Raw genomic sequence first — 23,644 nt, 5'->3', positions numbered from 1 at the left:
CAAAAAGGTCAAGAATTTCAAGGGAATTAATGAAAAAAAAAAATCAAATGAAGGCGGCCTAGCTGTATCAGATCTAAAATTATATTATAAAGCAGCAGTTACTAAAACCATCTGTATTGGCTAAGAAATAGACTAGTTGATCAATGGAATAGGTTAGGTTCAAAGGACAAAACAGCCAATAACTTTAATAATATAGTGTTTGACAAATCCAAAGACCCCAGTTTTTGGGATAAGAACGCATTATTTGACAAAAATTACTGGGAAAATTGGAAATTAGCATGGCAGAAACTAGGTATTGACTCATACTTAACACCGTACACCAAGATAAGGTCAAAATGGGTTCATGACCTAGGCATACAGAATGAGATTATAAATAAATTGGAAGAGCATATAGTTTACCTATTCCTGTGGAAGAGGGAGGAATTTATGACCAAAGAAGAACTAGAGATCACTATTGAACACAAAATAGAAAATTTTGATTATATCAAATTGAAAAGTTTTTGTACAAACAAAACAAATGCAGACAAGATTAGAAGGGAAACAATAAATTGGGAAAACATTTTTACAATCAAAGGTTCTGATAAAGGCCTCATTTCCAAAATATATAGAGAATTTACTCTAATTTATAAGAAATCAAGCCATTCTCCAATTGATAAATGGTCAAAGGATATGAACAGACAATTCTCAGACGAAGAAATTGAAACTATTTATAGACATATGCAAATATGCTCCAAATCATTATTAATCAGAGAAATGTAAATTTAGACAACTCTGAGATATCACTACACACCACTACACACTTCCATCAGAATACATCCTCAAACAGTATCATTGTTGAGGTATATAACGATCTCCTGGTTCTGCTCATTTCACTTAGCATGAGTTCATGTAAGTCTCGCCAGTCCTCTCAGTATTCATCCTGCTGGTCATTCCTTACAGAACAATAATATTCCATAACGTTCATATACCACAATTTACTCAACCATTCTCCAATTGATGGGCATACACTACACACTACACGACAGGGAAAGATAATGTGGAATGTTGGAGGGGATGTGGGAAAACAGGGACATTGATACGTTGTTGGTGGAATTGTGAACACATCCAGCCATTCTGGAGAGCAATTTGGAACTGTGCTCAAAAAGTTATCAAACTGTGCATACTCTTTGATCCAGCAGTGTTTCTACTACCCCGATCACCACAGACCTATATGTGCCAAAATGTTTATGGCAGCCCTGTTTGTAGTGACTAGAAGCTGGAAAATGAATGGATGCCCATTCATCAACAATGATACTGTTTGAGGATGTATTCTGATGGAAGTGGATCTCTTTGATAAAGAGAGCTAATTCAGTTTCAATTGATCAAGGATGGACAGAAGCAGCTACACCCAAAGAAAGAACACTGGGAAATGAATATAAACTGCTTGCATTTTTGTTTTTCTTCCCGGGTTATTTATACCTTCTGAATTCAATTCTCCCTGTGCAACAAGAAAACTGTTCGGTTCTGCACACATATATTTTATCTAGGATATACTGTAACCTATTCAACATGAAAAGGACTGCTTGCTATCTGGGGGAGGGGGTGAAGGGAGGGAGGGGAAAAATAGGAACAGAAGTGAATTCAAGGGATAATGCTGTAAAAAATTACCCTGGCATGGGTTCTATCAATAAAAAGTTATTTAAAAAAAAAAGAATTTTTATGCACACAAAAAAATTAAATTCGTAAGACAATTAATTATAGAGATATTTGAGATCTTCAGGGAGCTTTGTGGGCTAGTTACTTTTCATTTTACTGATGATGAAACTGAGATTAAATAACTTGTTCAGGCTCATAGTTTGCTACGTATAACTGGTATTAGCACACTCTTTTAAACTAGGTTTCTTTTTTTTTTTTTTAATAGTTTTTTTTATTTTTCTAAATAATTGCAACGATAGTTTTCAACATTCACCTTTGCAAAACCTTGAGTTCAAAATTTTTCTTCTTCCTTCTCCCTTACCTCTCTCATAGATATCAAGCAATCTAGTATAGTTTAAACATATGCAATTCTTCTAAACATATTCATTATGTTGCAGAAGAAAAATCAGATCAAAAGGCAAACACAAAAAAATGAAAAAAAAAAGAAAGAAAACAACCAAACAAATAGCAACAACAAAAAGGTGAAAATACTATGCTTTGATCCACTTTCAGTCTCCATAGTTTTGTCTCTGGATGCAAATGATTCTCTCCATCACAAGTATGTTGAAATTGCCTTGAATCAACCTTGTTGTTGAAAAGAGCCAAGTCTATCACAGTTGATCAGCACATAATCTTCTTGTTATGTACTATGTTCTCTTGGTTCTATTTATTTCACTTGGCATCAATTCATGCAAGTCTCTCCAGGCTTTTCTGAAATAAGCCTTCTCATTATTTCTTATAGGATAATCATATTCCATAACATTCATATGCCATAACTTCAGCCATTCTCCACTTGATGGGCATCTACTAAGTTTCCAGTTCTTTGCCACTACAAAAAGAGCTGATACAAATATATTTGTTCATGTGGATTCTTTTTCCTTCTTGTATGGACTCAGTAGAGACACTGTTGGATCAAAAGGGCATGCAGTTTTATAGTCCTATGGGCATAATTCCAAATTGCTCTCCAGAATGGTTGCCTCAGTTCATAACTCCACCAACAAAGCAGTAGTGTTCCAGTTTTCCCACATCCCCTCCAACATTCATCATTATCTTTTCCTGTCATCTTAGCCAATATGAGAAGTGTGAAATGTTGTCTTTGAGTTGTCTTAATTTGCATTTATCTGATCAATAATGATTCAGAGCATTTTTCCATATGACTAGAAATGGCTTTAATTTTATCATGTGAAAATTGTCTGTTACATCCTTTGACCATTTATCAGTTGGGGAATGGCTTGTATTCTTGTAAATTTGAGTCAATTCTCTATATGTTACAAATACTGAATGCCAATTTTTCCCCTGTTTTTTTTTTTTTTTTTTTGCTTCCTTTCTAATCTTGGCTGCATTGGTTATATTTGTGCAAAAATTTTTAATTTAATAAAATCAAAACAAACTACTTTTCATTTCATAATGTTCTCTAGTTCTTCTTTGGTCATAAATTCATCATATTCATTAGTAAAATCAAATCATATTTGGTCATAAATTCTAAAGATTAAAAGATCTGAGAGGTAGATTATACCTTGTTCTCCTCATTTGCTTATAGTATCCCTCTTTATGTCTAAATTATGAACCCATTTTGATCTTATCTTGGTATAGGGTGGTAGATGTTGATCAACATCTACTTAGTTTCTGCCATATTATTTTTCAGTTTTCTCAGCAATTTTTGTTAAATAGTGAGTTCTTATTGCTGAATCTAGGGTCTTTAGGTTTATCAAATACAGATTACTATAGCTATTAACTATTGTTTAACCAGATTTCAAACATAATGAGTTAAAAACAAAACAAAGCAAAACAAATAGTCCACCATTTCTTCAATGCTTTCTGTGTACAAAGCACTTAGCGAAAAACACTGGAGACATTGATAGAAAAGTAAGACAATCTTCTCTCTCAAGGAGCTCATGTTCTAATGGATGATTCCATACATGTAGGATATTTCAGCTGCAGGTTAGCTGCAGGTTAGACAGAAAGATCAAGTCCCAAGGGCTTTAATGTACAGGCAAAATACATGGTAATGATCTTTTTCACTGATAAAATCATAAATGCTTTTCGTGTTCAACCATTTGATTGCAAAGACACCATATCTTTGCAGTAATTGCTTCCTGAGGTAATTACTTTGGGTGAGAGGAGAGGAGATATTTTTCATTGGATGCTGTTGATCACTCATTCTTAATACTCCTCAATTTTGTTGACATTATATTCATGTGGGTCTCTTCCACCATTTTTCCCAACTGCTTAGACTTGAACCTTTAAATTGGCTTTGATTCCTCTATTGATTTCAGATGCTACTTCTCTAATAGTTCTGTAATCCTTTAATTCTTTTAATTCTGTCTGTAACCACTCTAATTCAGACTTTCATCTTTTGCCTCAGGCATCATAGTAGATTCTTAACTACTTTTCCTGCTTCTAGACTTGATCCCTCCAAGTCATGTTATATACTGTTGCTGGTCTCTTCCTAAAATTGCAACAATTTCCCAGTATCTTTTGCCTGATAAATAAAATACAATTGCTCTATCTGGCACCAACATACCTTTCCATCAGTTGTGGTTAAATCAGTTGCTCAAATTCATATAGCTAGTAAGTATTTGAGGCTGGATTTGAACTCTTCCTGACTTCAGAGTGTTCAATGCACTATACCACCTAGCTGCTCCTCTTTATTCTTTTTCATACAGTGATATCTCTAGGCAAATGTAGACTACATGATATTCCCCAAACATTTTATGCTTTCTTATTACCTCATGGATGTTGCTACCTAGATTTCTTTTCCTATTAGAAATGTGATCCATCTTCAAAACCCAGTTTAATAACAATAGAAAAGTTATCTTAAAAGTTATTATATTTCCTCAGTTAAAATTGTATCTTTCCAACTTAAGGATTCCATGATGCTTTCTTTTACTCTTTACTTTTATTTTTCCTCTTTACTTTGCATTATAGTAGCCTCCTACTTTGTTGTAACCCCTTTTTGAGAGCAGTAGTTGTCTAATTCAGAGATGTTGAACTTGAGCTGCAAAACAAAATATAAAGTGAGTATATTGTCCAGAGAGAAGATTCTTTAAATGTTTGTGTCAAAAATCTTAGCCCCTCGATTTTTGGTGTAGCTTTTGGATTTGTTTTGTCTACCTCTTCCCCATTAATTCAGTTTTCACTTTCATTGCCACTCAAAAGTCATCTGGAAGATTTATGTTGGCACTGTGATGCATGGTGAAGGGAGGTTATAAAGTAGCAAAGCATAATTGTTGGAGGAAAAAAAACAAATGACAAAGCTCTTTCCTCTTTCTTTTCTTCTCGTTCCTTAGCTTAGTTGGATGGATCTAATTTGTGGTGCTTTTCTTTTTTTTTTCATTTCCTCAATTGGGGAAGAGTAGGTGAAATCATTAATTAGAAGCTGCAAACTACAGGGAAACAAAGGAAAGGACAGTGATTTGTCCTTTTCTCAACCTTGTAGATTTGTGCACGTTCTGTACTGTGCATACTATACTTAAATATTTTCTATTAGATAGATTGAAGGTAGATTCTTATCTAGTGTTGATTACTGTCAGAACGGCATACCTAGAGCAGTTGCCACATGAGACAGGCCCTTATTCACTCACTGATGGGGCAACTGTCCTGGCTGCTGCTTTTTGTGCTTCAACATTTCTATTGTTGTTTCAGAACAGCCATTTATATGTTTGGGGAAATTTGAGGTTGGATAGTTTGGGACTGACAGTATGAGTTTGGAGAGAGTTGCCTCACTCTTGGTTTAAAAAAAATGGATCAGATAAGAATTTGGTTTTTAAACTGAATGAAGTTCTCACATTCAGAAAAGCAGAGCCCGCTGTTTACTTTCCCTTTCCTCTACCTGGTCACAGTGTTCCTTGTAGTAAAATATGGCTATAAATCCACAGGTCTGTCATTACTCCATCAGAACTTTATTATTTTCTTGGTGCTTGGGAATGAATTTATAGGTGAGACTTAATAATCATTAGGGCAAACTGGTCCATAACTATTCTTCTCAGTTTTGGCCCTTTCTAGGTCATTAGATTTTTACAATAATCCTAGGGGGCTTCTCTTATCCCCATTTTACCTGTGAAGAGGATATTTGGGTTGAATGTGTTTGTGACTTGTCCAGGGTCACACAGCTCCTGAGAGTCTGAGGCAGGATGCAAAGTCAGGACTTCTGACTTCATCTAGTGTTCCGTTCACTGTGCTACCCAGCTGACATTTCCTTTGTTGTTTAATATAAATTTCTTCTTTTAAATCTGTATTTTAAGAAAGTAACATTTCATTTTGGCACAACACAGAAATATTCAAACTTCCTACAAATGACATTCACTTTAAATTGTTTGTTAAAAAATTGGTTATACCAAATCTGTTTTAATGGAACAGTAATGAACTGAACCAGTTACACCCAGCGAAAGAACTCTGGGAGATGACTAAGAACCATTACATCGAATTCCTAATCCCTATATTTTTGCCCGCTTGCATTTTTGATTTCCTTCACAGGCTAACAGTACAATATTTCGGAGTCTGATTCTTTTTGTAGAGCAAAATAATGGTTTGGACATGTATACTTATTTTGTATTTAATTTATACTCTAATATATTTAACATGTATTTGGTCATCCTGCCATCTAGGGGAGGGGGTAGGGAGGAGGAGAAAAATTGGAACAAAAGGTTTGGCAATTGTCAATGCTATAAAATTACCCATGCATATAACTTGTAAATAAAAAGCTATTAAAAAAAGAGAGAGAGAGAAGTATCAAAAAAATAGTTATAGTTAATAGATAATATATTTTTAAAATTTATCACTTAATAGAATAACAGAAGATTTGTAATACTTTAATAATTTCATGACTAACATTTTTATTTGATTTGAGTTTTTTCACCATCTAATATTTATTTACATTCTTGCTATATGCATTCCTTTCACTCTTCTTTCTTCAGTGTATCACTTCATAAATGTTTTACTAAGTTTTTCTGAATTCTTCACATCATTCTTTCCTTTAAGTACAGTCATACTCCAACCTTTGGGCATGATGATAATCTTCTTTGACAATTTCTGAATCTGATTTTGTATGTGTGTATAAATGGATAATTTCCCTTTCTACTGCTCTCCTTTCCCTCCCTTGATAAGTAGTTGTACTCATAGGCTGTCATGTTAGGTAACTGACAGACAGCATTCCTAGAATTTGTGGTGTCATATCCAGTCCCTTCAGCCTATTACGTAATACTGTTTTGACTTTGCTTGCTCTCTATGAAAGAGAGCTCCTTTTTTCAAAATGAGGGAGATAAGGTCTGCTCTATCTCTACATGGCTGTGTTCCTTGGTTTCCCAGTATAGTCTGAAGAATTCCTGCATTGTTCCATGCGGTATCTTTTGGTTAAAAGTGCAGTCTTTGGTTATATTCTTAATTTGTATCCATTTGTTCACTTCTAGCTATACTTGCATTTGAAGTTCTACCCAGTAGTAGGAAAAAAATTATGAAAAAAAAAACAAAATACCTTCCTGTGCTACTTCTTACATACTTATTTTTCATATTTTCTTCCCATTTGGAATGCAACTTCTGAAATTTGGTTGTACATGAAGCATTTTAAAAAGTTGGATACAAAAAGCTCACTTAATGTTTTGCATTTCATAGCTTTAGAAGATTTTTAATGCCTTTTATTTTGTTTGTACAAAATGTTTATGATGAAAAAATTAATACAAAATATATTGTTTCAGGTTGCAAATTATCTTTTGAATCTTCTTTCTTTAGATAATCTTTTATGTAAGAAAATCCCAGTGGAGTTAAAAGCCAACATAACACATTGAGATTTCAGGGAGAAAGAATGTACATGAATGATTAAAACAGTGAAAAGTTGTGTTTTATATATTCATTTTAACATCTAAAATAGTGTATCTTAAGGTAGGGCATTTTGCAAGCCTTGTCCTAACACCCACCTGTTCCATAATAAAAACATCTAATTTTACTATTTGATTTGTACTTTTTAAAAAAAGTGACTTCCAATAGGGAAAATTGGTCACTCTTTATTAAATATTCATGAAGGAATACTTCAGGAGACTTTGGTCCCATTGTGTGTTTAATATATCAAATGAGAATATGGAGTTGATATGAACGCAAATCCAGCCTTAAATTTTATGGGAATAGAAATTGCTTTCATTCTCTACCTAAATCATCCTTTTCATAGTCCTACTATAACTTCAAAAATCTCTTTGAAGTATTTAGTAGCATTGTTTAGGAAACGTGACAGGAAAGAAGTAAGCAAGCAATACACATTGATATTTTAGAGTCTTAGGAAGGATGTTATTCCTTTGAACACTAATATTGTGGGATCATTGAAGGAGTAAAATGTCTCTTGTTCTGTTATAAGGCATTTACTTAGGCTTCTTATAGCATTAATTGCTTTCACAGGCCAAGTTAAATGAAAGTTTGGGCAAGCAGTCAATTGGGCAGCTAAAGAGAAAATGAATCAGGACTACATTTAATATTTTAAGAGTATAAGTACACACAATCAAAAGTAATTTTATGTAGGCCTGTAAATAGTAGCATATCCATTGTGAATCAATATCCGTAGTGCCAAGTTAGAAGGGAAGATTGTTGATTTATTTTGGTACTCTCCACATTATAGAGATGTAATATGGGATGTTTTTATGTAGGTTTGGACTAATGGTTTTTCATACCCATAAGTCATTATGCTGTATTGGGATTGATTTTAATAGATCACACTATACAGATGTTGGTACTTTGATACTAGAGTTAATAAAAGCTTAGATATGGGAGCAATAATATCAAGCCTACTTGGTGTTGTTCCTAATAATCTATAATTTAATTTTGGTGATGTCCACTTAAAATACTCTCTAGTATATAATAGCATAGTAGTTGGGTTTTTATTTTTTGTTTTTCTGTTTTTTAAACACAGATAGGATTAGAAACCCCATCTTTAGAGGCTTCTGAATTACGTACCTTCAAAGTAGGAAACAAGGACAGGGTACAAAACTGAAATTTTTTGGATATTGGTTTAATTAGAGGCTCTAAGAAAACCTTAGTCAAGTATTCTTAGTTAAGTAAGCAGATGATATGGTTTTTCTTGTATGGTATATTGATGTTTGTTAGCTTGTCTGATTAAGGATAGAAGTTTACAAATAGAAGGAACCTCAGAAGAATAATTTGGTACAGCCCCTTCATTTTACAGTTGAAGAATTCCATGTTCAGTGAGGTGACTTAGCGGTAGAGCTAAGTAAGGCTGGAGCCCAAATTATTACTCTTTCTATCTAATATATGTTTTCTATCTTATACCACATTGCTTTTGAATAAACCACTTCTTAAAAGATATTTTGATGTTCATTAAACTTAGTCTACTGGTCCCAAACTCAGATTGCCTACTTATTATAAATTTATAGAATTCACTTACTTTTCCTGCTTCTATCTAAATCTTTGTTTCTCCTTTAAAAGATAGATAATCCTCAGTTCTTCATGGTTTTGGCAAAAGAGCACAAGCTATGACAAGACCTACTTGAGAGGGTCTTAAAAGGATGGGAAGGAAGTATCTCAGTTTTTACTACACTTATCCACTATTTGATACTTTCTGTCAGAGTCTAATACATATATGTATTCAGGACATTATTTTATATCAATTTTAACAATTCATTGCAACATTTTTTTAAGCTTCTTTTTAAAAGCCTGTGCTTATAGCCTCATAATTGTTTTTTATGGTTTTCCAGTGAAGTGTGAAGGACCCTGATAACTCAACAATGGGTCAAATAGAATGGCTCAATATCATATTATATTTCCTGGTAACCTTTTTTTAAATCTGATACTATATAGTTTATGACTGAAAAATCAAAGCCAGTTTAAGGGGAAAGATGGGCAACTGAGTTTTTGACATGATGAATTTGAGGTGCTGGTGATGTATATTGTAGTAAGATCTGTTTTATTGACAGTTGAAAATGTGTTTTTAGAGCTGAGGAAAGGACTGGAGATAAAAATTTCATAGTCATCTCTGAAAAATACTTAATAAATATTTGTTACTTTGAATGGACTATAATATTAATTTCATATCAAGTTTTAATAGAGTTCTGTTACATCCTCACTTCAATTTGTGATCATTGTGCACATTTATAGGGCTTAGATTATAATTTCTACTGTTTGCTGTAAAAGCTTTGATGATAGCTTATTTGATGCTAAGTTCATAGACAGGAGCAGTGCACAAATCTAACATTGTGCATACAAGAAAATATGGTTTACTTGATGAGAATAATTCATTATGGAAAGAAGTGGAGCTTGTGTAAATATTTCTCCTCTAGATATTTACCCATTATATTGACACAGGCTTTCCCAACAGAAGTAAAAGATCAAAATTGGGAAAATATAAAGTGAACATAGAAGAGTGAGTGGTGAAGGTTATTATAAACCTTTGTGGGAACACTAATAACCAACAAATAATGATTTAGAAAAAAATTGCATTCTTTCAGAATCAGTTTAAGATTTCAGATTAAGAATGTTTATAAAACACATTTCTCTTCAACAGTCATATGACCATTCCAAGCTGTATAGTCCATGTTTAATATTTTCTATCATGATTTAAAAAGGCTTTGTAAAGTACCTTAGCATAAGAACTATGGTTCATTCTTTTGGTTTTTTTTCAACTTCCCTTTAAGCTTTCACCAGACATGTAATCTATTCTCTGGGTATGACCCTATTAAGGATAAAAAAAGGAATAGGAGGAATGGTCCCTGCATTTAAGGAGTTTGCCCTTTACCATCAATAGTTGGTCTGAATTTATTGTGGATAATGATGGTAGTGATAATGAACATATTTTGTATATCACATAGGAACTGCTAAGCACAGTTCATGGCCATAATGATCAGTGCTTAACATTTTGGCTTAAACTAATGAACTAGATAGTCATTTTCATCTGATTTGGAAGAGCAGATCACCATTTGCTCTGATCATAATTATCATACCTTATTTCTACAGCATCTTCCTTAAAATAACTCAAAATAAGCATTGCTATCTTCATTTTTCAGAAGAATAAACTGAGGTTGTATGAGGTAAGTAATTTGCCTAATGTCTCACAACTTATAAGTAGGAGGATTTCATTGCTCCTGGTCTTCTTTGACTGCATGTATGCTTCTCGTACTCTGTAACATCATCTTTCCTGTGATGCTTTAGTTCAGAGCTTCTTAAATTGTGTGTCTGTCACATAACTGAATGTAGGGGGTTATAAAAAATTTGACAACAGTAAAAGGTTTCTGAATGCAGGGATAAAAAAAATTATTTAGAATTCAAACATAATGAATACAAGTGTCTCTGATAATGCTTGCCCGTGTTGCATTGAGTGACTTCTCTGCATCCTTGGTTCTGAACATAAAACATGTGCATTTACTAATACTGTGAGAAACACCATGGTTCAGAGTCAAGATGGGGTCACATAAAAATTTATCAGGTGAAAAGGGGTTGTGAGTAGGAAAAGCTTAAGGATCTCTACTCTAGTTGAAGGAAAAAGTATTGTTATGCTAGCACTTTGACCTGGGACTCAGATCTGGGGTCTAGACTTCTTACTTACTTCTCAGTAACTCATTGTAGATTATAGCATTTAATAATTTTCATTTTTATAACAACACCAGTAGAATTTTGATATTTAAAAAGGTAGGTTTTGTTTTCTAGAATTAGAAACCAATGGTTTCTTGATGTCATTACAAAAATTTTGTAATTTTGTACTCTTCCTACTTAATTCTGGGGTCCAGCTTGTTCTAGTTGTAACATCATGGATTTGGAGCTGGAAGGGACCTTAGAAACTATCTCCTTCAGTGATCTCATTGTACAATTGAAGAAATGCAAGCTCAGAAGATGCAGTGCCTTAGTCAGAGTTGCACAACTTATTAAATGTCTTAGAAACAGAATTGGAACTGTGGGCCTTTGGCTTTTAATTTAGTATTCATTTCACTGATCTCTTGCATAGTAATGAACAAGCTCTCTAATTTACCCATATTGAGGCATGACAGTGGGTATATCATTCCTACACAGGGCTTTTTTTTTTTCCCTCTTCTTCCCATGTGTTGATGCTTAGGCCAATTTTTTTTTTTTTTTTTTTTTGAGGAGACTCCAGAATATTCTGGGATTTGATGCAATCTCTATGATGCCACCTACAGGAATATCATTTGGTAAATGATTTCAGGTCATAACCTTGGTGGTTCCCTCAAGTGAAAGGGGTGGTCCTCTTTACCAAAGTTACATTTAACCGTAAAAGCTGGATTATCTTTTACAAAAGAATTTTTACTTCAAAGGTAGATTGACAAGTATTCAAACTTAGTCCCCCAACATGGGAGACATAGTTTAACTTCCCACTCCATGACCTTACTCAGTGGGGAGGGAAAGGGGATTAGGTTCACAGCTTAGTTTAGCTCTCAGAGAACACAGTTCAGATTCCTAGCCCAAACCTCCCTGGGCTTGAGCTAGCTGCAGTGCCTGGATTTATGGTTTCAAGGTCACCATGGCTCAGACTCTTGGGTCTGGTGGGATTGCCACCTGTACTTGAAACTAAGAGGAATCTATAAAACTGAATACGAAAAATAACTAGTCTAAGGGCCTAAAAGGAAAGATGGATGGAAAGTATCCCCCTTCCTAATTCAGTTCATGGTGCATGTTTTCTGGGTGCCTCTATTCTCACCCTCTGGATACAAAAGGGAAAAATGCATGGGAGAGAGAAAGTGGTGGGGAGGAAAGAAAGAGGAGAGGGGGGGGGGGATCAATTTATCCTCTTAATTTTTCTACTTCTTGGTGATTAGGTAAGAATCTTACATTCAAAGTACCAAGAATCAAATTGAAGTTCTTAAGTGATCTCAAAACTGATTCTTAGCATCCTCTTCCCCTTTTTCTGCTTCATTATTACTACATTTGCAAGTGTGGAAATAAGACTAAGGTCTATTTTATAGCTCTTTGTATCATGAATTGCTATGGCTAAAGAATTCATTACCAAGTGGTTACTCTATTGCTGAGTGGTCTTCTATATACTAAGATAGATTAGTGATCAAAAAGCTAACTTGGTCTGTTTCTGGAACTATATTTGAAATCATTATAGTCTAGTAGTACTTGTTATAGCTTTCTTTACATTAGTATAGCCTTTGAGAATACAATATCATGATGATGCAGGAGAGTAGGACTTTGTAGAAGCTAGTAAAAAGTAAAATTAGGAGTAAAGATACTATTGAAGTTCTCTGGTTGTTGTGTTTGAATAAGATAGTAGTCTCCTCTAAAAAAACGACCATTATACGTTGTATTCTTGATTTCCTAGCCAAACAGAGAGCCATTGGAATCTTTATTGATAATATCAAATAGAAGATATTCTTCAGATGTTCATATTCACAGATAACATTGTATTGTTTTGAGCCTCAGAATACTACAAATCCTTTTTAGTGAGATCTACAGTCAATTGAAGGACAATTATTGTAATAATTCATTCTAGAGGATTTATGAAAAATATACATTCTCGATTGCAATATACATATAATTGCTTGGCTTGTCCTCTAAAACTGTTTAATAAACAAATGGTTAAATTTCATATAGAAATAGTTACATGTATATTATATTACATGTATAATATGCATTATGAATATATTCACATATGACATTTATGTAAATATATTTTATCTTCCCTCTACCTTGCTTTTAAAAGGTACTTTGTAAATATTTTTGTTATACATATAATCTTCTCTTTGCCTTTGCTCTTACAAGGTAATTAGTAAATGTTAGTTGAATTAAAACCTTTGTAAAGGGTTGATTTTTTTCCTACCCATGATATGATGGTTGTCAAAATTAAAGTACTTAGGAATCACAGGTTGCATATTTTCCCCCCTGAGCATATCACAGTCACTTTTTTTCCTCCCTCTCTCCCTTTTTCCTTTCTTTTCTTCCTCCCTCTTTTCCTCCCTCCCTTCTTCCCTCTTTTCTTCCTCTCTCCCTTCTTTCCCTCCTTCCTTTTTAAAAAAAAAAAAGTCAGCCTGTGACCTTCAAGCTCATTAATCATTGGAAATCATGATTTGTTAAGAAGGATCTAAATGATAGTATAGTAAACCCTGTGTGTTCAGATTGATCAGAACATAACTGGGCATAAACTGGGAATAATAAGTAATGATGATATAGAACTTTCTTCCTTTCCTTCTTTTTCTTTTTCTTTTTCTTTTTCTTTTTCTTTTTCTTTTCTTTTCTTTCCTTCTTTCTTAAAAAAAAAATTCAGCCTGTGACCTATAAGCACATTAATTATTGGAAATCATGATTTGTTAAGAAGGATCTAAATGATAGTACAGTAAACCATATGTGTTCAGAGTGATCAGGACAGAGCATAAACTGGGAATACTAAGTAGTGATGATATAGAGCTTTTCCCCACACAGGAGAGGTTCAGCAGAAGTTAAATGCAATGTTAAAATTGTTAAATAAAAAAAAAAAAAGTAGAACAACCCCAGTTAGCATATAATTCTAAAGCACTGTGCCCTCATGAAGCAGCTAGAGAATTCCTCTTTTGGCCAGGCAACCTCCAAAGATTATATAAAATTGGTGTTCTAGAGACCTATGAGCCCACACATTTGAGTTATCATAAAAATGACCTTTATGGAATCTAATAGTTATCTTAAAAGCATTTAAAAAATACTTTTTTATCCTGGGAAAAGAAGTAAATCTTGGAGTAATTTTCTTTATAATAATGTAACCATATTAGAGTCTAGAAGAGCCATTGGGGTGTCGTGTCACAGGTTCTGAGGGGAATAGAGTTGGTAGATTGGGGAAAGGTATGTTTTGCCACTAATGGTGGTAATTTATATGATGCTCACATAGGAAGCAAATATTCCCTTTTTCTTTTCTCTTTTCATTTTTCTTCAGTTATTCTACTTTGCAAAGGTAACAGCTTGTTATGAATTTAAGTATGGAAAAGAGAGACTCTTGTTCATATTTAAAGAACATTCGTAATAAAAACATTTCCACAGCTTTGTCAAAGAAGAGCCTTTGTTTAAGGGTTAGGTATGTCTAAGGAATTGACTTGTTCAGAACTAAGGAATAAAATATAATTCATCTTATCTTGTGTAAGGAAAATTGTCCTAACTTGGATGCTGCTGAGTGCTTAATTTACATTTAAAGCTGAAGTAGTGGAACACTTATATTTTTGCCAGAAACTTCTTCCATTCTCCCAAATATGTTTATCACCAGAAAAATTAGTTCATTATTTTGTAAGGTAATATGCCTTTGTTGATAGAGAAAAGCTAATTCAGGTTGAAAAATAAATCTGATTTACAAAAGCATTTCTGTAGATTATTAAAAATCACTTGTAGAGATATACAGGATTAGAGAGTGTTATATTAGTGTGCAGATTTTAAAATTAAAATAGATTAGTGGATCTTGGGTAGATTACCAAGTTGTTTGCTACTATAGTAGCTCTCTTTCCTGGCTCTTAATTGGAAGGAGAATTACAGCTAGAAAGCTGCCTGCCCTTTCAGCTGTGTCTTCCTCCCATGACTTTGAAGAAATCACAGTTAGCTTGTAATCATAAAGAGCTTGGAACCTTTATTCTAGGAGTTGTAGTCTCAGTATTTAAGATTATGGTGGTGAGTCATTTGCTATTAAAAGGAATTAAGAGGTAGTAAGTGTAATGGAAAGAATGCTACATTTGAAGTATTAGAACTTGGGTTAAAATTTCAGCTCTTCTACTTTGCATCATAGGATCATAGATTTAGATACTGAAGATAGTTTTGGTTATCTGTGTTTAACTATAACTATATACAACCTAAAACTTCATTTTAACAATAAAGATTAAGTCCATACAGTAAGTACTAGGTCCCAAGATATAAACCCAGAGCTCCTGGTTTCCAATCCAATATCTTTTCTATTATGTAAAACAGATCACTACATTCAGGTTTGTCCAAGTGAATACTGAGGTCCCTTACAATGCTCTGGATTCTGTGATAATTTCTTTGCTTTCTCATCTGTAAAATGGGGAGACAGGGGAGAGGTAGATAGATCAGCCAGTGTCAAACTATATATTTCATGCTCCTGCAAATTGTATTTTTATTTATTTTGCTAAATAGTTCCCATTTACATTTCATTCTGGTTCTGTACTGAGAAGTCTTTGATATCCCTGTCTAGCTCTAATTCTATTTATTTTAAAGAAGGTGAAACCCTTGTTTTCAGTTTTTGATTGGATTATGAAATTATGAAAAAGAAAGTTAGGTGACATGCCAACAGGTATTATTGTTAATAGAGCTGGGATTTTTACTCAGGTTGGTTTTCTTTTTTTGTGCCGTGGAAGATTTGAGATGGCAAAAATGGTTAGAATGGGAGCGATCTCACAACTAAGGCATAGTGATCCTATGACTTTTATTATATGTATAAGATCTCACATTTATTCTGTATATATTATATTTAAAATCTTATATACATAAGAATCATATATTAAGCTATAGTTTAGAAAGAACCTTTTCCTCATCACAAGAGGACTTGTAGGAATAGAGTTGTAGGACTCATTTTACAAGTCTCTTTTAATCCTTGTTTTATAAATGAGCAGAGTGAGATTTTGATATAGAAACTAACTTCCCTGTAAACTGCAGTAAGGATAAGAGATGGGACTTGAATTCTAAGGCTTGCTTCTGCCTTCAAATATACACATTGGGATATTGGGTGCTTTTCATTTCAGATTCTAAAATATCACTTAATATGTGTTCCTTGGGGAGGGAGGTGTATAGGGTGGGAGTGCTAATGGTGTTTCTATCAAAATCAGTAAATAAGTGTTGTAGTTTCCATTAAATGTTTACACTTTTCTCAGGTTTTTAATATTTTTTTTTGATTCATTTCTTGAATGTTAAAAAGAGGCCTTGAATATATGCTGTATGTTATGCCTCAATTTATATATAAACATACTATCCATTCCAGGAGTGCTACATTCTGTGCAGATCAATTGAACATTATTTTCCTCCTTATTTTGGGTTTTTCAAAGTGGGAATTTAATAATTTTGTCATTATTCCCAATATCATCATCAGAAATATTTTATTAGGGGCAGCTAGGTGGCACAATGGATAGAGCACCAGCCCTGAAGTCAGGAGGACCTGAGTTCAAATCTGATCTCAGACACTATCTAGCTGTGTGACCCTGGGCAAGTCACTTAACCCCAATTGCCTTAAAAAAAAAAAAGAGAGAGAGAGAGAGAGAGAGAGAGAGAGAAATATTTTATTGAGTGCCTTCAGGTCATGATTGCATTCTACCTAATACTTTGATGTAGTTTGACCGAGAAAAGTTCATCAGAAGGCAGGTATAAAAGGTCTTTGATAGCCTAAAATATCTGAGATGTTAGTTAAGATGGAATTGGTCACCACAGTTGTACTTCTGTTTCATAGTGTAAAATTCTTCAGCTTCTGTGGAGATTTTTTTTTTTAATGGCATAATTGTTAGACAGCTGTTTTGTTTTCCTCCCCTTTTTTCTTTTTAATACCATGGACCACATGTGCTCATATTGTTGATTAGCTATAGGACATTTCCTCCTATTTTGACTCCACCCACTCCTCTTCCTCTAAATTCTGCTTTATGTCAACTACTTACAGGGATTAATATGGATAGATATACAGCTGTTGTTCTAAAATCCTTAAAAACTGATATTTATTTTTGCGGTAAAATGTCTCTTTAAAGAAGGTCTAAGAAGGAAATAGAATAACCAGTCTATTTCTGTTTGGTTTTGTTTAGTCTTTTTTTTTTCCCCAGTTGTGTCTGACTCTTGATGAACTTTTGTGAAGGTTTTCTTGGCAAAGATACTGAAGTGATTTCCCATTTCCTTTTCCAGTTCATTTTACAGATGAGGAAACTGAGGCAAACAAAGTTAAATTGCCCAGAATCACACAGCTAGTGTCTGAGGCTAAATTTGAACTCAAGAAGATAAGTGTTCTTGATGCCAGGTCTTGCACTCTGTGCACACTATCACTTAGCTGCCCTCAAATCTATTTTCTAGGAGCTATTTTTCATTTGTACCTTTTCTTCCTATTTTCCATTTGTACCATTTCCATTAATTAACAAATGCTTTTTGATTCTCTATTATGTATTAGGCTTTGTAGGATAAAAGAAATATAACATACATAGTACCAGTTCTCAAAGAATTCACATTATGGAAATGCTACATAAATATGTAAAACAATTATGATGTTAGGCAGTATATAATAAATAAATGAATAGTACTGAAAATAAATGCCATTAATGTTCAAAGAAAGAAGAAACCCTTAGTGCCGTTTCCAGCCCCTCCCAAACTTTAACTCTGAGGTTAGATGGGAATAAAAAGAATATGAAATCTGATAAATATCGCTGTGTTAATACAGACATATACTGGGTTTCTTTTTTTAAAGAAAGTTTTATTCTTAATCACAAGCATTTCTTTAAAATGTTAGTCTGTTAAAACTGGGAAACAGCTTTCAACAGGATGTAACTGGAACTATAAATTTCTAAATTACTTTTATTTTTACATTTGTCTTGTTATGTGGTACTTCTTCATATTTTAAGAATGTGAATATTTCATCATCCTTGCTATAATCATATAAAATATACTAAATCTTAATTTCTATGACGGATACATCTGGAGTCAGTAGCAATTTATGACCAATGAGAAGTGAATAAGTCACATCTCAGTTATTTTTAGGTGAGTCATATAGAGATTAGTCTACTAGTTGTCTAGAGGTTAAATTGCTATGTAGAGGCATTAGAAGACTTACTTTCCTTTGAAGAGTTTTAGGCTTCAATTATTCAATACCTAGAGTAATGTAAATGAAAAAGAAGGTATATAATCAAAAAATGTGATGAAGAAATATTCTGTAAGATTTGATCAATTGGATGGAATGGGAAGAGTAAAGTGTAGGGTGTAAGCTCTTTTTAGATAGAGATGATTTTTCATTTTTGCCTTGTATCTCCTTACGTGTATTAGATATTTAATAAGTGATATTGAGTTGAAAGATTGGTAAGTGTTGGGGCTCATATACATGAAACATGATAAGTTAACATTCATGGAAAAATATTTGTGAGGAAAAACCTCTCATCAATTCAGACACCACTTGCAAATCTCTTATTGATGTTGATAAAGGGGAAAAGAGGAGCAGTAGGAAATGTAGATCTGTAATGATTAAATAGAAAATGAATGGGGATGATCTTAAGGAACACTAAAAGTAAAATAAGATTCAAATGTCAGGGACTTGTCTTTGATGGGTCTATGCAGGGGTAGATTAAGTGAAGAAAAGGGGGGAGCTAAGAAGACAGAAGAGAAAGAATCTTTTGACTTTATATGTCCAGGTAGGAGTTCTTGAACTGAGGTCTTATGAAGCCTAGAGGATTAAAACAGTATAAGGAACTGCACTGTTAATCTTAGTTGCTTAATAAATGATTGCTTTATGTGAAGAATGAGAACTGAGGAGAAACAATGGAATTTGCAACACTACAGTATAGAATGTATAAAGAATATAACATAATATGAAACTATGACAAATATAAATAATACTTATTCAGGCTTAAAGAAATAAGCAAATAATATGAGTTGAAGGGCACTAATGTGTATATATATCACCTTTCAGGAAAAATAAGCCATTAAAAAAGTGGGTAGTAGTTAGAAGGGAACTGCGGTAAGTGGAAAGCTTCTTTTCCCCTACGTTTGATCACATGGTAGGGATTCAAGATAAATATAGTCATGTTACCTAGGTCCTTTGCATCTTTCTTATCTCTCTTTTATTCCAGAGAGCATCATTACTGATCTTTCCTAAAGTTGCTGTGCCTGCAGTGTCCCATTCCCATCATTCATTCTTCTGAAGAGGCTCTACCTCACTCTCTGTGTCATCTATTATTGATGAGGAGGGCTTGCATAACATCAGGTTACAACTTCTTTTTATTAGAGGTGAAAGAAATTAGTAAAAGGCAGTAGGATAAATGTGTGAGTGGAGCATGAGAGAAGAGTAGATGGGCTTGCTTGCATCCCCAAGTTTGACCAAGAGTTCTTTTGAGCTGATTCAGATGTCCAGGAGCAAAGAAGTAATTGAGCTTTTTGTAGCAGCTCTGGTAAAATGTTTCTTGAGGAAGAAATGTGGAGGTGATATCCATGTTGAGTATGGATTATCTATGAAGTCGTTATCTGTATTATTACTTCTATCCTACATAGATAGCATCATCCATTTCTTAAGAAAAACATTGCTACTTCAGAGCACATTATGGTGACTACTAATATTCTGATGAAATGAACTTGCCCTAATCATAGTAAATAAATGAGGCCAAAGACATTTTGTGCAACTACCTAATTGAGAGAGGCAAATGCATGATGCTGGCGCACCAGGCTTTTTCCATAACGTATATGCTAAGCAGAAAATGTAAAAGAACAAAAACAATAAAAGTAATGTTTCTTAGCAGTAGTTGAGATATTTCAGGAGAGATGAGATGTGAAGAGAAGCAATGGCCATATTTAGAAAGCTGCCTCAAACCCAATAGGATCTATTGAAGCAAACTTAATGACAGACTTTTTTCCTTTCATGAATCATTGTATTCCTATAAAAGCGAAAATTCCTCTTCATCTAAACAAATGGCTTCCACATCTGTTTTCTTAGTTTCTCAAAAGGGTGTCTTTGGCTTGCATTTTTTTTTTAAAGTGTTTATCTGCGAAAAATGAAATATAGTCAAAAGCAGTTTACACATCAAAATTCAGTTGGTCTACAGCTTGTAAGAATTAGTTGAGAATGAGGTGGAAGAGCGGAAACAACAACAACTTTTGGAATCTCTTTGGATGTATTCTTCTCCCCCAACAATCTTTTCAATACATCTTTAAAAATCTGTTATACAGTTCAGAGCTGATCATTAAGTTAAAGTAATCAGCCATACCTTTTCTTCCCTTGGAGTTATGGTTTTAAGAAAATCAGTATTTAACTTCAGTAGTAAGAGAATTGAGTATCAGTAAACTGAGAATTAATTATTTTGGTTTATGTTTTTCTTGGTGGTGGTGGGGAGAATCTCCTTTCATTTATACATTTGCATATCATTTTTTAAAACAATATGCTGTTTGTGAAGTAATTCTGAAGTTTCAAAGCTCCTTGCTGTATATTCACTCACAAGAATTATGCCTTTTTTCTTATTCTCTTCTTGTTTGGCAAGCAGCTATGTCCTTGAACCCACCCTACCATTTTAAAAATAAAGAATGAGAAGTCTCTAAGCAGCTTAAGTGTCGGCTCTTTTGCAGCTGACAGGAACTCGATCTACTATTTGGCCTCTTCATCAGGGGACCAATGTGCCAGTAGTGTGTAGATCAGTCTGGCCATGCCATTTTCATTGTGACATGCCTTACATTGCCAGCTGATGGTTTAGAAAGGTGAAAGTTGGGGTAGTAGCCAAAGAATATAGTATCCCCTTTCTTCCTGTGACAGAGTTATAAAGAATTTTCTGAGGAATGAGTGACCCGACAATGGGGCTGTAAGCAATAAGATTCTTGTCTGGTTTTTCTCCACCTGGTAGAATTTTTGGACTCTGGTCTAAGTGATTGTTCAGAAAAGGTTGCAGCAGCAGCAGTGCCTCCTATCCTACTCCCTATGGTACAGCTGTCTCTTCTATCAAAACAGTGTCTTGTTCTGGGGTTAAAGGTTAATAAAAACTGTGACTAACTTGAGACAATTGATGTTAGAAAAATTTAATTAGTCACTAAAGGCAATTAATTCAATCACTTATAGCTTAGTCAGTTTTCTCTTCCAGAACTTGTATATCATGGATTCCTGTCTCTTTTCTCCTTCATTTTGCCTCTGTACATTTCCAGAAGGATGAAGGGTCTAATAATTTCCCATCATTTCTTAACGTGTTTTCACTGGACTGTTATCAAGTTCTATCTCTGATGAGTGATAATAAATAACACCAAAATAAATCTAAGAATTCCCCTTTCCAAATGCAGTGAAAGCTGGCGAGAAAAATAATAGTTATATAGAAGCTATTGGAATTCATTGGCTTATAAAATTGAATTGATTGGTGCTAATTCCTCTTGTTGAAATCATCAACACTCATTTTGGCTCAAGAGAGGAGAGTTGCTCACTGCCTTTTAAGCTTGCCCCTATTGTAGATAGGCGGTATCTACATCCTCAACCTCTAGCATTCACATTTATTAATGACAAGACTGCTCTCCTGTTTGGGTCTTGTTTGATAGCTTGAAACAATTATTTGTATTCGGCACCAGCCACCTGTTAATATCGTTCTTGTTAAAGGTCACTGTGTGGTGCCTTTCAGTCTAACTTAAGCAGCCATGTATCAGGTTTATTGTTGGCCACCATTTTGTGTGACACTAGACAAATGTTGTGATAGAAAGAATATGTATCTGATTTGTGAAAGGGAAGGTAATTGAAGTAATGAAATGATATTTCCTTATTGCACAATCAGATAGTAAAGTGCTAGAAAAAATAATGGAGTAGATCTCCAAACTAGTACTCTGTCATTGTTAAATCTAGTTTTTTTCCAGTGTTTCATGTATTTTCGTTCTAAAAGGAAATGCTGGCATATTAAGATAATATTTGTTTGTGAACATATTTTTGCATTTTGCTTTATGATCCTGTTTTCAGTTCCTGTCAAGTTAATTTTGCTCACATTCATATTTAAGAGAATGTCTTATTTTTCCAAGCTCACTAAATGCTTATTTGAGTGCTACCTGTGAATATTGAACTCTTAGTCTTACAGTGAAAAGAACACTGATCATGAAATTATGGAACTTGAATTAAAATCCTAGTCTTGATATTTGCTACTTGGGGGATCATGGGCAAGTCACTTGACTTCTTTGGATCTCACTTAACTAATTTGGAAAATGAGAATGTGAAGTTAAAAATGATATGAGATTTTTTTCTATAAATCTAGATCCATGATTCTATCTAAAAAGACAAAGAGAGAGAGAGTTGGGAAAAAAAATGTGGGCCTTGGGGATCATAGATTTTAGATTTAGAAAAGGATATAACCAAAATAGTACAATCTTTTATTATTTCAATAGAATACTTACTAGTTTGTTACTCTTTATCTCCTACTCTATAGTGTCTTATCCCTGGAAATTGATGTACTGTATACTACCATTTTGGAAATTGAGTATAATTTCCCTTCCTTTTCCTGAATGCAAATCCAAACAGTAATGTTAAGACTGCTTCTTTAAGATGATCTCCCTATTTTGGTGAGTTGTCTGTTCACTAAATTTTTTCCTTTATCATAATTTGTTTTATTTAAAAGTCTGGTTACCCTTTTAGAAGAAAGAAAAATCAGCTAACATTATCACATAAGAAATTGCTTTGGGTCAGATCTTTTTATTCATCCAGTCTTGCATTCAGTATCTGACATTGAACATGTGGAAAAGCAATGATGATGTTGTTAGTGATATCAACCTTAAAAAATTAGGAACATACTCTGCATTCCATTAGTGCCTCACTAAATTTCATGGTCTCTAGGATTGAATTACTGATGAGATTCTGGCTTACACAGGCAGTTTGCATAGTGATAATTACTAACAGGGACAGCTAAGGGGTGCAGTGACTAGAGTGCCAGGCCTAGAATAAGGAAAATTCATTTACTGAGTTCAAATCTGGCCTCAGACACTTACTACTATGTGAACCCAGCAAGTCACTTAGCTTGCCCCTTCTTATCTCAGTTTCTTCATCTATAAAATGAGCTGGAGAAGGAAATGGTGTAAACTTTTTGTAGTATTGTGAAAGATACTTGGTCTTGAGACCAGTAGTGGAAAGCTGCAGCAATGATTTAGGTAAGAGGTGATATAGATTTGAGGTGGTGGCTGTGTGAGTGGAGAGAAGGGATTGGGTACAGGAGATATAGCAGTGGAAATGGTGAGAATTGGCAACTCATTGAATAAATGGATGAGAGAAAGCAGATGTTTCTTAAAGATTTAACAACAACAAAAAAAACTCAAGCAAATAAAAGCATTATTCAGTCAATTGCGAACATTAGGTTTTACTTTTGGGTAGCTGATTGTTTATAAACTTCCT

At 33.9% G+C, this 23,644-nt stretch overlaps 1 protein-coding gene across 2 annotated transcripts in view; it reads left to right on the top strand.

Moving 5' to 3' along the window:
• Window positions 1-23,644, top strand: part of POLA1 (DNA polymerase alpha 1, catalytic subunit) — a 343,224-nt gene that overhangs the window by 76,336 nt on the left and 243,244 nt on the right. The gene's annotated exons all lie outside the window — the stretch shown is intronic.

Source organism: Antechinus flavipes, chromosome 3 (genome assembly GCF_016432865.1).
Source record: "Antechinus flavipes isolate AdamAnt ecotype Samford, QLD, Australia chromosome 3, AdamAnt_v2, whole genome shotgun sequence".
Taxonomy (NCBI): domain Eukaryota; kingdom Metazoa; phylum Chordata; class Mammalia; order Dasyuromorphia; family Dasyuridae; genus Antechinus; species Antechinus flavipes.
This window is presented reverse-complemented; position numbering and strand designations above follow the sequence as displayed.